Source organism: Eleutherodactylus coqui, chromosome 5, assembly GCF_035609145.1.
Source record: "Eleutherodactylus coqui strain aEleCoq1 chromosome 5, aEleCoq1.hap1, whole genome shotgun sequence".
Classification (NCBI taxonomy): domain Eukaryota; kingdom Metazoa; phylum Chordata; class Amphibia; order Anura; family Eleutherodactylidae; genus Eleutherodactylus; species Eleutherodactylus coqui.
The window spans coordinates 61,195,134-61,212,168 of record NC_089841.1 but is presented as its reverse complement, the minus strand read 5'-3'; the positions used below and the strand labels follow the sequence as shown (position 1 = coordinate 61,212,168).

At 41.4% G+C, this 17,035-nt stretch overlaps 1 protein-coding gene across 3 annotated transcripts in view; it reads left to right on the top strand.

The window, feature by feature from the left end:
• SETBP1 (SET binding protein 1) overlaps positions 1 to 17,035 on the top strand; it is a 174,370-nt gene that overhangs the window by 129,062 nt on the left and 28,273 nt on the right. The gene's annotated exons all lie outside the window — the stretch shown is intronic.

Below are 17,035 nucleotides of genomic sequence, written 5' to 3'. Positions count from 1 at the left end.
GGAATTGGAAAAAATTGGCCAAGTGCTATGTTGTCAAAAAAAAGACAAAACTAAGCCATAATCACCAGTTGGAGCTTCCTTGGGTACAGCACAGCATCTCCTGTTCCTGCCACTCTGATCAAGCAAACTGATGCAGCACTCTTGTGCAATGCACTGTACATTTAACTGCTCAGCCAATCACTGGCCTGATCGGTCACCTGACATTCATGTAGCAATGGCTGTTGACGCAAGAGATTGGAAGAGCAGTCACTTGTGCAATCATTAGCCTTAGCTGTCATGTTTGCATTAATGGTATGCGATCACTAAGGCAGTGACTGTCTGAGCAGTCATCTATACAATGAAGACACATAACCACTGCTTCTGGACTGGAGCTGTAGGGACCAGAGTGGCTGCACTGGAATCGCGGGACATTTGACTAGTGAGTATCTTGTGGTATCCCTAGCTTATGGCCAATTTTGGAAAACTTAGTTAATTAACTCAACTTTATATAGCCTCTACTCACAAGTACGCAGAAACCATTTTTAAATTGATAACCGCTAATCCTAGATGGACCCCATTCTCTATAATAGAGTCCACCATGGCACTAGTTGTTTTTGTTGAGAAGAACAGTGCTACCAGATACCCTCAAAAATACTGGAAAGGATGAAAAAAACAATACATCTATCAATCTATTTATGGGGGAGAGATGGGAAACCAGTACTATCTGTGCCTACATCATGTGCAGGTGGCATTTGTCATTTACGCCTATATTAAAAAGAATGTGTTGGCCCACTAGCAGAATGATCACATTACACCAAAACCTTAGCACAGTTGATGAACACCTTATCATCATATGGCCTGGTGCCATGCAATTACCAAAACATTTTAAAGGTGCGGTCCTGGGAGGTGCAATAAGTCAATTCAGCTTGAGCTTAAGCCAAATACGTTGAAACCTCCATTTCTTTCCCGGTTTTGATACTGGGTCCCATGGTATGGCACGTTCTGTTGCCTATCATATTGTTAGTTATTGAAATGCGCGAGTCAGCCAGTTCTAAGCCCCTTCTGTCTCCATTGGCTGTGACACAGAATGGCTGTCTTAGTTGTCATGATTGGAAACAGTAGGTTCTATACCACTTTTTTTTTTTTTTTTTTTTTTAGTCTAAACTAGGCCAGAAGTGGAGGTATTTCCCCTTCTTGGACAGCCCCTTTAAGTACATTTTCTTAAAATAGAGATGGACAATGGCTACTGTATAGGGTTCAGCTGTAATGTTAGAGGAAATAATACCCTAGAAGTTACACAGTAGAGAAGTTCCTTGGTAAGGGATAGTTAAAATAATGTATACATTTTCTGTTAGGGCATAATTATATTTCAGTATAATTAAAGCGAGGGGCATGTTTAATTTAAGTCGTTTAATGTTTTCGGGAAAAAAGTCAGCTCAATTAAAATGTTCATTGGTTTTCTGATTGCAACTTGTGTGATAGCTCTTTGTAAAGATATTACTCTGCTTCTATTGGAAAAATGTTCTCTTAATTAAAAACTACAGTGAAAATGAAACTGTAATTAAATGGACTTTGGTGTTCAACAATGAGCTGGGGACTTGAATAATTTTCCGCGGCCCATGTTCTTGGATTGAAGCTGCGGATGGTGGAAGGAATACACAATTTATATCCATATATTAAGTAGAAAATGTGGAAAATTGGAAATGATTCTCTGCCCCAAACTGAATATCTAGTTCAGAAAGTCAAACTAAGGTTATGCAGAAAATATAACATTTTAAGTACAAGCCTGTTTAGGATGTCCCACCAATTAAATAAGCGGTTTTATAATGTGGGTTCACATACTGGATGTGTTTTTAGAATTTGCGGTTTATGGAATTCCCTATGTACTCATTGTAGGAACTACACTTTATAAGTAGGGGTGTTCTGATAAGTTTATAGAGCAATACAAATATTGTGTATGCTATTTACGCTATACATACTGTGCTAGCATCTGTTCAACCACTGCCAATTTGCTTTTCATCCCGCAATTTTACTTATGCTTTTATGCTTTCACAGTTAAGTACTGTAGATGGTACTTTGTATAGCAGAAAGTCATGTTGGGCATATGTTTTATGTTAACATCTGTTTTCGGAGACTCCGTTTTGGAGGTTCCGTTGCAGATACGGCATGAAATGTTGGACAGGGTCTGTTTGAAGAACTTTGTAATATTCAATGGGGTCTGTTTGGAGACGTTCGACTCTGTCACAATTCGAGTCCGTTCCCCAGCGGATTCCCTTTTCCTGCTTCCACGACTAAGCAGGAAAATTGAATTCCCAAATTCCGATGTGAACATTAGCCTTAGATTTCTAATTGGGCAAAGCCATGGAAAGGATGACTCTAGGATTCCAACTTATTTGGGTAGGCACAGTCTCGTGGGGACGTTCACTTCATACTTCGAGCATCATAGTCCAGTCTCCTGTGAAAATGGTCTGAGTTTGAGTCAGTAGACTTTAAGTTGGGCCAGTGCACTTTAATGGCTCTCACATAAACACATAGCAGGTACATAAATGTAGTATGCAATTTAAAGATGTTAACTGGGACTTAAATATTGATGACTTATCCTTAACGTCAGATCATCAATTTCAAATCAGTGGGGTCTGACTCCAGACATCACCACCAATCAGCTGTTTGGTCATGTGGACTTTTTGTAGCACCATCCTATTTAAGTGAACAGTATTGAAGTGCAATACCAGGCACTGTGTCTATGCAATGTACAGTGCTGTGCCTGGTACACGGTAAAGAGGCCACAGCACTCACCCATGTTCGATGGCTCTTTACAAATGATTGGACGTCCAAGCCCTGGCACCCTCAACACTTATTTTGGATAGATCATCAATATATAAGTCCTGGGTCAGTCTTTTTAAATTTGTTCAGGTACAAGCATTGGAACCTCCACTGATCATGGATAGGTCCTGTTTTCCCTACCGCCTCTTCTTTATTTGGGCAGAAGGAGGTGGAGATGGGGGGGGGGGGCATGCACACTTATGACATACTTTACATAGGTTTGTCCCACATCTAATTATGCTCACCCTTTTCAGGTCCCCCCATAAACAGAACATTCATAGCATATGAGTGCTGCCTTTGTTACATGCATCTTACTCCATTTGATCCAGGATGTTTCTAGCAAACTGGGCACATTGCACCCTCATTAATATGATTAGTGGTATTTTCTGTGCCTAACCAAACACCAATCTAATACAGAGAGGTGATTAATGTTAAAGTTGGGTAAACCTAAATCATTCTAGCTTTGTTACAATTGTTAATTGTTCCTAGCACCGTCAAGGCTGTGATCCAGGTCATCAACATAGTATGTGATGCCAGTTCTCCTTTTGTGGTCATTAGAGATCTGCCTAATTTCCGATTTAGTCTGAGCTGATGACTTGCGTGTCTATGGATTGCAGTAATGGTTGAATAATTGCTATAGTTACAAAAGTGGGACTGGTGGCCAATTGTGAAACTCAATTCCGGCAAATTTGCTGGTCATGTGATACATTCTAATGAAGTAGAAAGAATGAGATGCTGCTAGAAGCTCAGTTTTCTGACCCTCAACAATGTAGTTGCTCAATTTATATCTGTTTCCTGTTTTTCACATAGTCGACAACCTCGGAAACCTCAGTGTTCTCATTCCATAACCACAAACATACATTAAGTCTTAGATGAAGCCGCCTTGTATGTCTGTCTTTCTAGTCCTAGAAATTCTACCCTTGGCAAAATTGTTCTCTGCCCGCATTGTTTCCTGTCCATAATTGTTATTCCTGACTGTGTTCTATGTAAAGGGAATGGCTTTGTTATAAACCTTCAGTAGAAGACGAATGCCCAATTGGGGCCCTTTCCAAAATGGTTAAAGCTATTTAGGATGAGATTTAATTTCTCTCCTTTCAAGTTCTTCAAAAAAGATGGCCATTTTTTAGGTTGGTAGGTCACATTAGTTTTGGTGGACATGATCTTCTACCCAGTTCTTTTTACAAGGACAATTCTCGGCCCGATGTAAATGAACACTGATGGGGCTTTTTTTTTTTGCTTTTATTTTTACAAGCTAAGAATTGTAACTATAAGGACAAACAATCATTTGTTCAAACATTCATTCCCATAGGCTTGCTGGACATCTTCCTGAAGATGTTGTACATCTTCAATTTATTCATTGGACAATTGGGCTATGTGGAGGGGAACATTTGTGTCTAATTTGGACTGTGTAATAGGACCTGTACCAAATCACTTCAAGCATCTATAAACTCAAGTTTTCCAGCTTTTCATTCCATAAACCTGTAGATTTAGGGAATGGGAGCAGATAGAGGCCAACAATGGTCCATTGAACAATCGCCTACCTACTTATCTGTACAGATTAAGAGAAAAAAAACTTGCCTATTCCTCCGCAGGCAGTCTACTTATTGCATCTTCTCCCCACTGATCTTCTCCTGGCTCCTGCAGTCCCTGAGTCACATCACCTCTAGCCGTCCGGATTCTTTTTTTTTTCCGGTGACGTTGCATACATTGCTGGCATTCTCCTTCCTGCAGGGCAATGTACACTATGTCACTAGTGACAGAACGTTCACTGCCTAGCAGGGAGCACCAAATGCTATGCCGGGCTAATGCCAAAACTGTGTATGCATGTGGTCTTACTGCGAGTGTTCCTATACGAACACTGCAGGACAGCGCGCATGCGCAGTCACAGCATTAGCCCGGCAAACCAATTGGCGTTCACTAGTGACGCAGCCTACACTGACCTGCAGGAAGAAGCAAAAACCGCTACATAACGGGAAGAGGAGTATTCGTCCGGCTTCCAGTAAGGTGACCCGGGGAACTGCAGGAGCCAGGGGAAGAGCGGTGAGTAGACTGCCCGGGGAGGAATAGCTAAGTATAGATTTCTTTTCTCTTTCTTTTTTTGGGGGGGGGGGGGGGGACAAATCCACTTTAAGGGTCCCTTTACAGTATTCATATTTTACATGAACCGAGAATCTGCTTTTGGGAATGAATGATCACTAGTATGACATTTCATCCCCACGAGCTGGCTGTACATCTCTCTGTTCACATGGGGAAATATACATTCAAACAGCGAGCATTTTTTATGCTCACTGAAAATTTATGATCAGCCTTTAAATACATGTTCATTCATTGGCTGATTGTTGGTCGTCTTAAGTGGAAATTGTTGAATGAACGAATCTTCAGAGAAACGTTTGTGCCCGACAATTGGCCCATTTAAAATTTACCTTTATTCAACAGAGGTTAAGAACTCGAATAGATTGTGACTTGACAGGGTTCTTGTTTTGGTAAATATGATGGAACACTGCTATTTGAAAGTCAATTGTTTGGAGTGACCCGCACTTTTCTTTTTGGATATTTTTCAATTCCCTAGGGAGATTGATTGTAGCTCCAAAAATATCTAGTCAATAGATTGATAGCCACCTCGACTATGCATTTGTTTTTGAAACTTGATGACGAGTGCTAGAAAAAGATCTAATAATTCAAACAGCAATGTATTGACCCCATATGTCCTGTACAGAAGGTTTTTAGTTTCTAGTTGACTTCTGATATTTTGGAGAAGTCGATCCCTCTGGCTGCCTTCTAGATTTGTTCATTTGGATGGAATATTTTTGCGTACACTGGCCAATATTGTCCATCTGTCAACTGTATTTTGAGACTTGTGGAAATGCTCTAGTCCCTTTCAAGCTGGCCAATATCTACTATTTGTGTTGTTTCTGGGCCACAAGAGTAATGAATTCAATACTGCTGAAAAACCAGACTCTCTATTATCTTAGGGCTATGTCAGACATACAGAAATACTTGGATAATAATCCAGCGATGACATTACCGGCAACATGCATGCATAGGTTATTCTGCCCTTTACGGTAAAACTGTAACACGTAGTATGGCCACCTTCCTGCTGGTGAAACGATCTAGAGCAGATTTGCTATTCAACAGTACGTAAAAGGTGGATCATATCCTGAACGGGAGCTGTACTGGTTGCTATAATGGTACCCTGTCCTGATATTTATCATGCATGCAATCCCATTCCTTAGTATATAATAATTTTTTTTTTTCAGTTCTCGTTACGGTATTCTTCATCTGGATCTAATGATACATTTATTTTCCAGCTTATTGGCTCATAAATATTATCCTGCTTGAACTCTTTGCCTTCCAGCATGATCATTATTTCCCGTCAATGTTTTCCGCATTGACCACATGAAAGATTATAGAGACAAGGAAATTTACACGGTCCTGCAGGACAACATGTATGGCTTTGCCAATTTGTTTCCCCTTATCATATTTCCAATAGTCTTAGTTGTAGTCAAAACTATGTCTTCCATATTTGGTTTCATAATACATGTTAGCAGTGTGTACACGCAGCATCAATGGATTTGAGTTTTTCGGGCTGCACGGTTATAACTTGTGTTAAAGGGATATGTATATATTTTTTTTTTTTCCTCTTGCTAATTAAAGTCAGTGAACCCTTTTCCACTTATCTTATCTGTTTTTATTTTCTGGTTATACATTTTTTTATTCTATTGTCTAAGGTGCTTTTAACAGCATTTATAGACGCTTTACTGCAGAAATAACGGGTCATTCATGTAATTGAAAGGAGAGGACTCGTAGAACAGTCTCCCGTAGTCTGACCTGTGGGTCATTGTCCCGGAAGGGGACTAGATAAACGTTGACCTTAACCTATTACAGATTATGAATGGTGGATCCTGTGTTCTCTATCTGTAAGTATTCGCCTTTCATTGTAATCCTGACTATGATAGTAATGAGATAACTGCTGAAAAGTTTTTTCCCCAGAACAAGAAATGTCAGACTGTTAAGCTTAGTTGTCAGTGTGAGGAATGCAGGATTAATTTTTTTAACTATAGATCCTGACCTTGTAAATTAAAAGAGAAAACACAAAAATATCTTTGGTAAGAAAATGTCCCATTGTACAAATCAAGTTTTTTCGTTTAACGCTCCTTTTTTAACTTTTTTTCTGACCTTAAATATCAAAGATCTCCTATTCATAATAGGTGGGCTGCCAAAAATATATTACATATCTTCAACAGCCCCTTCTAAAGCCATACGTTCCTGATGAAGGGCCTCTGTGCTCTGAAAGGTTGTAAATTTAATATTTTTGACAAACTAATAAAATTATAGACTTTAAGAAAAAATATAAGCGCTCACCACCTCGTTCCATCCAACCATGCTTCAGTAGCCGGCTTGATCTTCTTATTCAGAGACCGAGCAGTCGTGCAATCCGTCACGATTATTCTATTCTTTGAATTCTATAAATGGCCAGGTGCTGCCTGTGATTGGCTGATTGCTGTGACCAATTACAAGCAGCACTCAGCTGTCATTCAATGAATGGCTGAGAGCTGCCTGTGATTGGCTGAGAGCTGCCTGTGATTGGCTGAGAGCTCAGCCAATCAGATACAGCCCTTTCAGCAGGCAGGGATTTTAAATCCCCTACCTGCTGAAAGAGCTTAAAAGCAGTGCAGGGAGAAGACAGGCTAGACGCGCCTGAGTTCCGGCAGCTGAGGAGAGTATAATTTTTTTTAATTTTTAACACCTTTTAGGGATGATTTTTCAGGGAAGAGCTTATATTTAAAGCCCTTCCCCGAAAATCCCTGCAGGGCTTGCCAGCAGCCCATTGCTTTCAATGGGACTGCAGAAGTGCCGGTCCCATTGAAAGCAATGGGAGAACGTTGCGATCCTCTGCCACAGCTGTGGAAGGGGATTCCTCACTCCCCGCAGGGATGAAGAAATACTCTGCCACAGCTGTGACAGCTGTGGCGGGGGCTTCCTTACTCCCCGCAGAGATGAAAAAAACCCTTGCCACAGCTATCACAACTGGGACAGCTGTGGTAGGGGATTCTTTACTTCCCGCAGTGAGTCTTCTTGGCACTGATCACTGTGACAGTGTTGTCACAGTGTTCAGTGACAAGGGGTCTCCCCACTGGGGAATAATGATGGGCACCACGGACCTATGGTGCACGCATGTCCTATGTTTTTCAGGTATGTGCGTTTTGCACGCCTGTAAAACACGGACATGTGAACACACCATAGGGAATTAATGTTTCTAATATGAGTGCGGTGTTGTGCGCACAACTGTACACATAAACACACTCGTGTGAATCCACTCTAAGAAATTGATTTCTAGATTTGCAGACCATTCTGTACATGTGGTATTTGAGATACTGGTTATAAAGTGAAGGCCAGTCATACACATTATAGTTGGCGGCCAATGGCTCTCTCTCTCTCTCCCGGAACCCACATAGACAGAAGCGTAACTTGAAGCTCCCGGGCCCCAATGCAAAACTTGTAACAGGGCCCCCAACTATAATGCCTTATTCATAGTACTGGGCTCCCTATATGGAGAAGAGTGGCCTTCTAAATCCCATAAGGCTTCTGGGCCCAGATGCAACTGCATACATATGCACACTCGGGTGAGTGTGTATGTCTTCTAAATGCAGATAAGAAAGTAAGGAACCTTTTTAGGCCACGCTCTCACTTACGTTGCCAAAATGTCGCGTTTGAAACCGCGTCGTTTTACCGTGATTTTGCACTGCATTATCCAACACATTATCACAGAGAGGGTTCAGCTTTTGCCTCTAAAACATAACTTTTATTCAAAGAAAAAACTAAAAAGGATTTTTTAGAACAAATCCTAAGGAGACACAGACGAACAAACAAACTATTTAGAACAGATCCCCAGTCGTAAATCGGGGAATGTAGAGCTGAATAGGGACCAGTCCTGAGACAAGGTTCATAAAACAGTATCAGATAAGAAAATCCTATTCCCCAACGCCCAACAGTATTGTGTCAAAAACTGGGGACAAAACGGGTCAGCTCAATAGGAGTGATGTTCCTAGCTTGCATAGAGTTCCGAACTCTGTTTTTTTGGGGGTTTTTTAATGCACCCTATCATCAATGGGTGATCAGGCCCATTTAAAAAGCACTAAAACGCCAGCCAATTGAGCAAACAGTGCTCGAAAATCTAACTCTATGTTCGAGTGCTAGTCTGCAAAGCCCCATTGAAATCAATGGAGACAACATACTGTAATTAGCACGATGTTTGAAATGCCATGCTGATTGCAGTAAAAAGTGGGCTGTGTGAGAGTGGCCTCACACCAAGTAGTTGGCCACAGATGATGAATGCCGATTGGCGCTCACTTACCAAGCCTTTACACAGAATGACTTTATGGGGGACAAATGGTCCATTTATATGATCATTTTCCATAGAGCTTCATCCTTGTTGGCAGCACATCCCCCCCCCCCCCCCCCCCCATTCACCCAGGAGATTTACTGCACATACAGATAAATAGATGAACACAAATGCTATCAGTCAAAAGTCTTAGAACGCCTTAATTTTTTTCCATTTTTTGATATTTAAATAGTTTAATGTGTCAAATATAAGCGTAGAATAAATTTAAAGTGAAGATGAATAAAAATAATGGATTAACTCTGAAGAGCCAAAAATCTAGATGTAATTTGGTGAAACAAACTACCCCCCTCTAGCTGATAAAACAGCTTTACACAATCAGGGTATTCTTTCTACAATTACTTTTTTAGATGATGATCTGCAACAATATTAGGAAGCATTTCTGAAGTTCCCACAAATGTCCTGCACTTGTAGGTTGCTTTGCTTTCACACTTCTGTCCAGTTTGAGCTTGTTTGGTATGAGGTCTGGAGACACTGCAGGCCATTCCATCCCTTAAAGCATACCAACTTTTTCTTGTCTTGTTAAGCAGTTTTGACATAATCTAGAAGTATATTTTGGATCACTGTCTTGCTGTAATTTGAACCCCTGACCAACTAGGTGGACACCATAGGGTATTGTGTGGCATATTAAAATGATTTGGTAGCACTTTTTGTCCGGTTTGCCAGTCAGACAGGATAAAAAAATGTACTGCAAGTTTTCAACTCTGGGTCCAGTAAAAGAGCTCCAGACCATCACACTTCTTCCTCCATGTGTGACACTTGGTGTCACACACTCTAGATCCATCATTTTGCCTACTTGACGGCATACAAAAACCTTGCGTGATGTACTAAAGATGTCAAATTTTGATCCATAAGTACATAAGATCTCCTTCCACTCTCCAGTAGTGCACTGGAGGTGCTGCTTGGCCCAGGCGCAAGTCTTTTTTTTTTTTGGTGGAGTGTTAGTGGCTTTCTTACCGATACTCTACTGGTCAAACCTGCAGATAGAAGTCTTCTCTTAATAGTTGAAATGGAAACTTGTTTGTTACTGCCTTAGGGTTCATTCACATGAGCGTAGGCGTTTTTATGTTTGCCTGCCGACACTGTAAAACCGCAAGAATGGATTTTTTTCTGCAATCCTGGCCAGAGTTTTCTCGCCCATTCACACGACCGTGAGTATGTTTTTAGCGGAAAAATAGGCTGCGCCTCGGAAAACCCTTGCTCTGCAAAAGTCCTTGGGATGCCTTCCAAAGCCTATATAGAACAAATATTTTGGACAGTGCCTCGATGTTCAGAAAAAAATGCCAAAAGTATTCTGAAAGACATACTTACCCGATGCCCAGTGGGGTTCTGTGGATAGTTCCTCACCGGCACCTTGAAGTCCCGGTTCGCCCCAATAATAAATGGTGCTCCTCCAGATCCGTCTGTATCCCGAGGTCATACCCACTAAGATAGTGATCCAGAAAGGGAAAAAACATCTCTGCGTCTTGTAGTATAATATTTTATTATGGTATATACTGCTTTTTGTATGCTATTAATATACCTATTGCGCCAGTGAAACCAAAGAGGTACAGTATGTTATGGCGCTGCAATTTATTTGGCATGAACGCAGCATGGTGTAACCTATGTTGACAATCCAATGTGTCGGGGGGAAGTGGTAATTACGATCAAAGAGCGCTCCTGCATAGATTTATAATCTGGCTGGAAACTGGTCCCCACTCGCAGGCCCTGGATAACGAGGGAGATGGAGGTTTTTCTTTTTCTTCTTCGGGAATGGTTTTAGCTTTTCTCCTCTGAGAAGCAATATATAAATAGAACAAATATCAGCTACAAATTACCGCCGATCGGATCAACACATTTTTATTTTTAATTTGTATATTTTGACAGCAGCCAGGTGTGAAAAAATGGCAGTCGTCCCAGAAACCTCTCGAGGTAGAGGTGGTATTTGTTAAATCATTACGCAGCTTAATGCTTTAGATGTCTTGCCAGAGGAGCAAAGCACTTTTAAACTGCACTCTTATAGGGTATGAAGCATCGTGGGAAAATTGGGTCCCTCGCTTATGAATAAACTAAAACTGGGTGACGCCTGAGCGCCAATGATTAGCTGATCGGTTTGCCTACTTATTTTGGTGAGATCAACCTTTTATGGTAATCTATGCTGACCTACAACACCTCAACATATAGGGTCACCGTTCAATAAAAACATTGTTACCTTGCACTAATTCTATTGTACTGCCATAGGCTGTATTATCATAGAATTCTAGAATGGTAGAGTTGGAAGGGACCTCCAGGGTCATCGGGTCCAACCCCCTGCTTAGTGCAGGATTTACTAAATCATCCCAGACAGATATTTGTCCAGCCTTTGTTTGAACACTTCCATTGAAGGAGAACTCACCACCTCCCGTGGTAACCTGTTCCACTCATTCATCACCCTCACTGTCAGAAAGTTTTTTTCTAATATCTAATTTGTGTCTTCTCCCTTTCAGTTTCATCCCATTGCTTCTAGTCTTTCCTTGTACAAATGAGAATAAGGCTGACCCCTCTGCACTGTGACGGCCCTTCAGATATTTGTAGACCGCTATTAAGTCTTCTCTCAGCCTTTGCTTCTGCAAGTTAAACATTCCCAGATCCTTTAACTGTTCCTCATAGGACATGATTTGCAGACCGCTCACCAGCTTGGTAGCTTATACTCCAGAGCTGTACTCAAAATTGTGTTGGTTTGTTATTGGATTCAACCAAGAAGCTTATCAGATATTCATCTAAGGCTACATTCACATGAGCGTGAATCTCGTGCGTTGCGAGACGCGCAAAACACACGCGTGTATGAATTCCGTTCTTCTGAATGGAGACATACACATAAGCAGTGTTTTTGTTTTTTTTCCCCTATTTTCTTTCACTTCCCTGAGAACACATCGCCCCTTGTTTTCAATGGGACACTCATTCAAACACATTGCATGCCGTGCGATATGCACGTGCGTGCGATGTAATATATCCCATTGAAATCAATGGGAAACACTTACTGATCCTCAAACATGCGTGACCCTAACACTCCAGAGGATCGCAATTCCACGGATGTGATGCAAGCTGGTTTTTGCACAAAAACGCCTCGCATCCACTTGTAGAACGCACGCTGACAAGCGTGGTATCAGGCCGGCTTTCTCAGCCTAATAACTCGCCAAAGTGAATGTAGCCTAATAGCTCAGTGACGCTTGTCTAAAGCAGAGGTACAAGTGGTTTATCCTATATATGATTGTACAGTGCCTCGTGTAAAGATAACCCTTCCAAGAATTCAAATCACCAGGATAAGCTCTGTATGAACACCAAGCCTACAGAGAATGCTGGGAGATTTCTGCTCTAAAGCCTTTAAAATTAGGACTGCGGGATCAGTACAGAATAAGTAATGTATGTACACAGTGACTCCACCAGCAGAATAGTGAGTGCAGCTCTGGAGTATAATACAGGATGTAACTCAGGATCAGTACAGGATAAGTAATGCATGTACACAGTGACTTCACCAGCAGAATAGGGAGTGCAGCTCTGGAGTATAATACAGGATGTAACTCAGGATCAGTACAGGATAAGTAATGTATGTACACAGTGACTCCACCAGCAGAATAGTGAGTATAGCTCTGGAGTATAATACAGATTTTAACTCAGGAGCAGTACAGGATAAGTAATGTATGTACACAGTGACTCCACCAGCAGAATAGTGAGTGCAGCTCTGGAGTATAATACAGAATTTAACTCAGGAGCAGTACAGGATAAGTAATGTATGTACACAGTGACTCCACCAGCAGCATAGTGATTGCAGCTCTGGAGTATAATACAGGATGTAACCAAGGATCAGTACAGGATAAGTAATGTATGTACACAGTGACTCCACCAACAGAATAGTGAGTGCAGCTCTGGAGTATAATACAGGATGTAACTCTGGGTCACTGCAGGCTAAGTAATGGATGTACACAGTGACTCCACCAGCAGAATAGTGAGTGCAGCTCTGGAGTATAATACAGGATGTAACTCTGGGTCACTGCAGGCTAAGTAATGGATGTACACAGTGACTCCACCAGCAGAATTCTGAAAGCAGCTGTAGAGTATAATACAGATTGTAACTCAAAATTAGTATACGGTAACTAATGTTTGTACACACTGTCTCCACCAGCAGAATAGTGAGTGCAGCTCTGGAGTATCATATAGGATGTAACTCCGGATCAGTACAGGATAAGTAATGTATATAAACAGTGATTCAACTTGCTATGTAGATTAATTCTACCGTATATGTAAACTCTACAATAGCCTGCAAAGACATGACAAATCAAACATTTCTTTGATGGTTAACAACCGTAAGTACAGTAGCTTAAAAGGGGTTTTCCAGGAAGCGACGGCGGTCTGTGCCAGGTTACATCAGGGTTTGAGCAGAAGCCACTGCTTCAACCGGCGCTCGTAATTGTAGGGACAGCTCTCCCCTAAGCAAAACCCTTTTAAGTAATTGGTACCCTATTGTTTATAGGGAGGGAAGAAAGATGTGGGCTGGTTAGGGTTGACCTAGACCAGGCCTTCACAATTTGGCAGTAGATAGGGGCTAAAATTAAAATCGGCAATCTCTCTGGGCAGCAGATAGGTTCTAATGACTCACTTTGTACGTAAGCCGCTAAAACCTAACAAGTTACATTTACAATATACTTGGCAACCTGAGAAAATGCCCAAGCAGAATCACATATAACTTTTTTTTTTTTACCCTGCAGCATATACACACTGCTCCATATACTATAGTCTGAAAGATTCTGCCACACCGCTGCTTGACCTTCCCTAACGTGAATGAGTCATGTGACATGGCTGGAAGTCCTTTACCCTGCAGTCATGTCATGCTAGCTGCTATAGCTGCTGGCCAGTAAAGGTTACGTTTAGGGTTTACTGCCAGCAACTAGTGTGACATAACTGTGCCTCGGACTGTAATATAACTATGACGCCAAAAGCCTAGCAACTAGCCTCTTGACATCATAATCGTGTCCCTCAACTGGCCACCAGAAGTCCTCTGCCAGGACAAAGGTGGCCCAGGGGCCAAAAATTATGCAACCCTGATATAGACCTTTTTGTTTTAGGTGTTATAAACCTCTTAAAGGAAATGCAGTACCTATATTTTTATTAATTTAAAACCAGAAACCTATATTTTTTTTTCTTCTAATTAGTTTTTCTGTTTTATAGATTTGTTTTAGTCTATTTTATATCTACTATGGGGGCAGTAATCTCTCTTGGGCTGCATTCAGACGAACGCATATCTGCTCTGTTTTCACGCCGAGCCGATATACGTTGTCCTCGTGTGCAGGGGGGAGGATGGAACTGAGCTCCCGCCCCCTCTCTGCCTCCTCTCCGCCCCTCTGCACTATTTGCAATAAAAGGAGGCAGGGCGGGGCTAAGTTCCGAGAATTAGCCCTGCCCACCTCTCCCCATTGCAAAAAGTGCAGAGGGGCGGAGAGGAGGCAGAGAGGGGGTGGGAGCTCAGTTCCTGCAACTGGCTCTTCCAGCCTCCCCCCTGCACACGAGGACAACGTATATCGGCTCGGCGTGAAAACCGAGCCGATATACGTTCGTGGGAATGCACCCTTGAGCTGTTCTTAACAGCAATCAGCGATATGCCTTATGGCAGCCACATGGACCATAGTAACTTGCATTTTGACAAATTGATTTATGTAAGAAAATGTTTTGGACATGTTATGTGACCTTTTGCAGAAGTCACTGTGCAAGGAGAGGGAGGAGGTGAGCTGTGACCATAACCTCTTGTGAATCCTGTTTTATCTATATATAGGTGTTACCTTTCATTGTAATCCTGCCTGTGATGATGATGAGAGTACTGCTGAAAAGTGGTCTCTACAGAACAGGAAATGTCATCCTATCATTAGGCTTGATAGTCAGTGTGAAAACTGCAGGATTTCAGTATTTTCTTTAAATATGGACAGTTAATTAAATTTAAAACACACCCCAAATTCTTAAATGTGTTTAACCTTAAGAGGGGTTTTGTCATTAGAAAATTAAAAACAATTCTTACTTATTCCTCCTGAGGCAGTCTTCTTACCGCATCTTCTACTCGTCTATCTTCTCCAGTCCCCCGGGGTCACCTCACCACAAGCCAGCCGGGCTTCCTGTTTTGAGCATCCATTAGCTGGAGTTCAGTTCCTGCAGGACGGTGAACGCTAGGCGAAACGTAGCATTCACTGCCTAGCAGGGAATGCCGAATCCTCGGCAGCCTGCTTTAGCATGCATGTGCTATATCTTGCCGCTAGTGTTTCATATAGTATATGAAATGCTAGTGGCGGACATTGCGCAGGCTGCCGAGGATTCAGCATTCCCTGCTAGGCAGTGAACACTACGTCACTAGTGACTGGGTACACTGACCTGCAGGAAGCAGAATGCTGGCAATGTACGCTTTGTCACAGGAAGAGGAGGATCTGGCCAGCTGGAGGTGACGTGACCCGGGGGACTGGAGGAGTCGGAGATCGGCAGGGTGAAGATCTAGTAAGAAGACTGCCAGGGTAAAACTGGTAAGTATGGATTTAATTGTTTTGGTTTTTTTTTAATGACAGAACCCCTTTAAAACTTGAAGTAGGTCATTTTCTGATGACATTCCATTTAAGGGTTTCTCTTCTAGCAGAAACCAGTCTTGCCTTCTCTATAGCCTTCCTATGATTCATCTATATAGAGTGTTGGGGTAATTACAAAAGTGTTTACTCCAGTTTGTTCGGTTGTCATGTGTTCTTCCAGCATTCACTTCAGGGATAATTTTTCAGACTTTATTATATTTCTTATTTTCCTATGTGCGTGGAAATCCAAAGGATTAAGAGACATTGTGTCATGAGGAATGTGGAATAACTTCCAGCTTGCTACCCAATTAAGTTTTGTACATTATGTTCTTATTTTTTTCCTGAGAAGGTTTGAATTTCCCTTTTTTAACTTTTTCCCTCTTATCACATTTATCTAAGTTTATCTTGGCGTCTTTGTTCCCTTTAGACATTTTCGGGAATAGAGAACAACAGAGAAATCCAGACACATAAGTCAACTATGGGTTCACGTTCTTCTGCAAGTCTATAGTTAATTAGTATAGGGGTCTTAACGCACTATGCCATCCAAAAATAGTTTCAGTATATGAGTTACTAAAAATAGTTATAAAAAGACTTTGTTGTGGGAATTACATATTTTTCCTTTGCTCAATAGACTTCCTGTCTCTTTGCTGAGAATGTACTAAAATTCCAATTATTTCCCTACATAAACTTGCTTGTCTGTGGTTTATAAACGTTCTATGGATTAATTGCACGAACTTCATTAAAATTGCAAAAAATTTAATTTAGAACTCTTAGCATTGTGGTTAATTAAAGAGATCTGAGCACTCCCAAACAAAAGATGCTTGTTTTTTGTTTTGAGTCTGAGAGGGTGCAACACTTTAACATATTCTTCAACTAAGTAGATATGAATTGAGAACCCCTTTCCATGATTAAGGTGAGGAAACTTTCTCTGCATGATATGGATCATCTTGAAATGTATTAGTCTGGTAAACTTCTATATAACTTTTCTACTTATCCCAGTCACTAATCCCTTTGTTGGAAGCTGTAATGGTGGTTGTATGACTGAATCACTTTCTTGAATTCCACTTTTTATATTCTTGCTAAATACCCCACAACCACTTTTTGTTACAAGTCTTCAAACCATACAGTAGAACCTCTTTTAAAAAAGCAAACATTTGTAACGGTCAAGCCAACTCTTGTGGTGTTTATAGCACTGGTGTCTTATTCCGGTGTGGCGCAGGAGCCCTTAGCCAGGACTTTGGTCCACTACCAACTCTTTACCCCCTATAGTTAAAAC